Consider the following 4,092-nt stretch of genomic DNA (forward strand, 5'->3'; position numbering starts at 1 on the left):
CAACAAGCGTTGTTTTACGGCCTCAACCACTCAGCGTCCGGAAGAGGGAGAAGCTGCCGGCCTCTGTGACTCTGGGCCAATGAAAAGTCTTCTGGGCGGTTGGCTCCCTCCCCGAATTAGCTGCGGTGGCCGGGCTCGCTTCTAGCGCAGAGCCTGGGCGCGTTTGAGAGTCTCAGGGTCCTCGGAGGCGCCGGTTCACGGCCCTGCTCCTGTGGCGCGGAGCGCGGAGTTTTCCAGCCCTTTTAACCTGGGATATGACGTGCCTTGTATCTTTTTAACCACCTAATTACATCAGAGTGGGATGAAGGCGAGTCTTTTCCCCTCTTCCCGGGTAAATGATCAGATTAGGAAAGGGTGCGGCCATTCTGTCGGTGCGCATGCCCAGAGAGGGGTTGGAGGGGGTGGTGCAGGCGTCTCCATTGGGTTAAACCAAAATGAGCAGAGGGAAGCAAAAAATGAACATGAAAAGTCATTAATCCTAATAGATAACAATTTTTTTTTTCGGCACGGTATGAAACGTTTTATATACCTTGTCTTTAACTCAAAGCTTGAATAAAATGCTTGTTATTACTGATAAGGAATTTGAATCTGGAGATAACTAACTCCCTAGGTCACGGCAACTGATAATCACTATTTGATCAGACCCTGTGGAAGGGTGTACTAGATTAAAAAAAAGGAACGACGAGACCTGTGAGGCTGGCATTATTGTCTACACCTGGCCTATACGGCTGGTTAGTTTAAGATGGAATGGATGGGGTCTGGAGCTCATTGTTACCTGTGTGTATACGACAGTGTCCTCTAACTTGTGGTTCTGTTCTATGTACACAGACAGCATAAGAACCGTTTTGTTCCAGAAATGCATTTGCAAATTACTGCTCACTGCTCACAAAGCATTTCCCCACAGAAACAATGTTATGAATAATCTTGGTTCTCATCATCTTTTAGCCGGGCATCAACCTTGCACCAAGCATTAGGACAACAGTGTTTAACTCGAGTTGCCATCTTAATTTGTCTATCTTTAAAAGTTCCTTTGTGCATCAGCAGTAATCTAGGCTCTGAGGATAAAACCTAGAACAAGATCGCTGTGGTTCCTGTTTTTGTGGGGTTTGTAGGCTCCTCGGGGAGCAAAAATCATTTATGTACTCATTCATTCATTCATTCAGTAGTATTTGCTGAGCGCTTACTATGTGCCGGGCACTTTTCTAGGTACTTGGAGAGTGCAATAAAGATCTCTGCCTTCAAGGAGCTTGGGGGCAGGAAAAGTATGGAGACAGAGGATAAATATAAGTAAATTACATGGCATGTTAGAAATGGAGAAGTTCTTTTGGAAAAAAAAAATAAAACTGGGTAAAAGGGATAAGGGTTGTTAAATTGATTCTGATTGTAAGCATGAGAATGTGGTAATAGTAGATACTAACCACCAAAGGTAACAATGTTTCCATGAGAAAATGCTTTTATTTATTTATTTTTAAGATTTTATTTATTTATTTTTAAGATTTTATTTATTTATTTGACACAGAGAGAGGAGCGAGGGGACATAAGCAGGGGCAGAGGGAGAAGCAGGCTTCCCACAGAGCTTGGAGCCTGATGTGGGGCTGGATCCCAGGACCTTGGGATCATGACCTGAGCCAAAAGCAGACGCTTAAGGACTGAGCCACCCAGGCACCCCGGGAAGAGGCAACCAAAAACATAGGATCTTTTCCTGCTTCCCTAGGACCTATTACTAGGATCCTGGGCAATTTAATGTAGTCAGCTTTATGGGGGACCCCCCATTAGGGGGTTGTTGTGTTCAACATTTAGTAATAAATACTAGTTTCCCATCAATTCCAAAATACTCTAAGAACCCCATGTTATTTGAGAAATCAACCTTAGTAAGTTGGTCAGTTGGTTACTCTTTGACCTCAATGGTGGGCTTGGACTCCTTTTCCTTGATGGTAATGATAAAGGGAGAATGCAGTCAGGACATAAGGAATATGATTCCACATATGGGAAATTTGGGTGCTAGGAAAATTAAGATTATGGCTGCAAAATAATCTCCGAAATTACACTAGTAGTATTAAATAACAAAAATTCAACAGAGTAAATTTTAAAGATACAATTAGTTTTATTAATTGATTCATGAATTGGGCAGCATTCCATCTAGCATGCAGAGGAGAGTTCCAAAAGTCTACAGAAAGGGAAAGATTTTTACAGGTAGGACAAGGAAGTCATAAACAGAAAAAAGGATTATTTCAGGTGAGGTCACCTTCCTTTGGGAACAAGAGGGTCTAATTAGGTGTATTACTACCTCATCTATCTTTGGGGGTTGGAGAAAGCCTCTCTGACAGATTATCTTATTGGTATCGACCAGAAAAGTTCGTAACTTACCAGTTAAGACTACGTTTCTGGTGGAGGAAACTGCAATTAGGTTAAGTATTAAGCTCTAATTTGATGACATGGCGTAGCAAAAATGACTCCCATTTTTGGGCCTGTGATTTTCTTTTTAACAGTGTTTTCAAAGGCTTAGGTGGAATGTTTATGTGATCAAAAAAACATGCAAACATTAGAAAGGACATATTTAAAAAAAAAGAAAAAAGTTGCCATAATTCCAATTATGGAACATCATCTTAATTTTTTTTTAAAGATTTTATTTATTTATTTGAGAGAATGAGCAGGAGCAGAGGGAGAGGGAGAAGCCGACTCCCCGCTGAGCAGGGATCCCGACCTGAGCCAAAGGCAGACACTTAACTGACTGAGCCACCCAGGCAACTCTGGAACATGATCTTAAATTCCTGTGAAAGAATATGGAGAGTTGAGCGGTTATTGTTTTTTTTGTTTTTTTTTTTTAAGACGTTTATTTTTTTTTTTTAAAGATTTATTTATTTGACAGAGAGAGACACAGCGAGAGAGGGAACACAAGCAGGGGGAGTGGGAGAGGGAGAAGCAGGCCTCCTGTGGAGCAGGGAGCCCGATGTAGGGCTGGATCCCAGGACCCTGGGACCACGACCTGAGCCGAAGGCAGACGCTTAATGACTGAGCCACCCAGGCGCCCCTGAGCGGTTATTGTTAACAACTAGAGAAAATTGAATATGTAAACTTGGGGGAAGCATTAAATTAAATTAATTATATTAATTGGGAAAGAATCTTCCTCGTGAATTACTAAGAAAAGAATCAATTACAGGCTAAGCAACAAGTTTAAGCCAGAACTTGACAAATTTAAAAGGTGCATATATATGTGTTTGCATCTCTGTAGGAGTTAAATCCCATATCTGCGATAGATAATAGGCTCCTTTTCTAAAAAATTTTATTTGTTCATTTGTCAGAGAGAGAGCACAAGCAGGGGGAGCTACAGGCAGCAGGCTCCCTGCTGAGCAAGGAGCCCTATGTGGGACTCATCCGATCCCAAAATCCTGGGATCATGACCTGAGCAGAAGAGAGACAATCGACTGAGCCATCCGGGCGTCCCTGCCATAAATTCCTATGAGCTACTTCCCACAGTGAGGTTGCTTTTCTGGTCTTCGCACTTTTTCATGCACCTAATCGTCTGGTTCTGTATTTTGTTTCAAGTGCACCTTGTTCTTTGCTTACTTCATCCCCCTTAACTCTTTTTTTTTTTTTTTAAGATTTTATTTATTTATTTGACAGAGAGACACAGCGAGAGAGGGAACACGAGCAGGGGGAGTGGGAGAGGGAGAAGCAGGCTTCCTGCAGAGCAGGGAGCCCGATGCGGGGCTCGATCCCAGGACCCTGGGATCATGACCTGAGCCGAAGGCAGACGCTTAACCGGCTGCGCCACCCAGGCGCCCCCATCCCCCTTAACTCTTATACCTGACTCCCAGTAAACTTCTGGTGGCCAAAATGACAATCTTTTTGCATACCAGGGTTAATCCACAGTGGATTGGGACAATTTCTCAATATCTAAACTTTATAACCTGAAAAAATGATTTATTCATTCACTCTCTTTACTCTTCATATTGAGGAACATATGGCAGAAATGAAAACTTTTGATGAAGCTAATTCTTGTCAGTTCTAACACATAGCTGGTTAACACATTTCATCAGGCGTTCCTTTGTCCCCCCCTCACAGCCCCGCCCTCGCTCCCCGCCCCGCGTC

Source organism: Mirounga leonina, unplaced genomic scaffold (genome assembly GCF_011800145.1).
Source record: "Mirounga leonina isolate KUSES-001 unplaced genomic scaffold, KU_Mleo_1.0 Mir_82, whole genome shotgun sequence".
NCBI lineage: Eukaryota > Metazoa > Chordata > Mammalia > Carnivora > Phocidae > Mirounga > Mirounga leonina.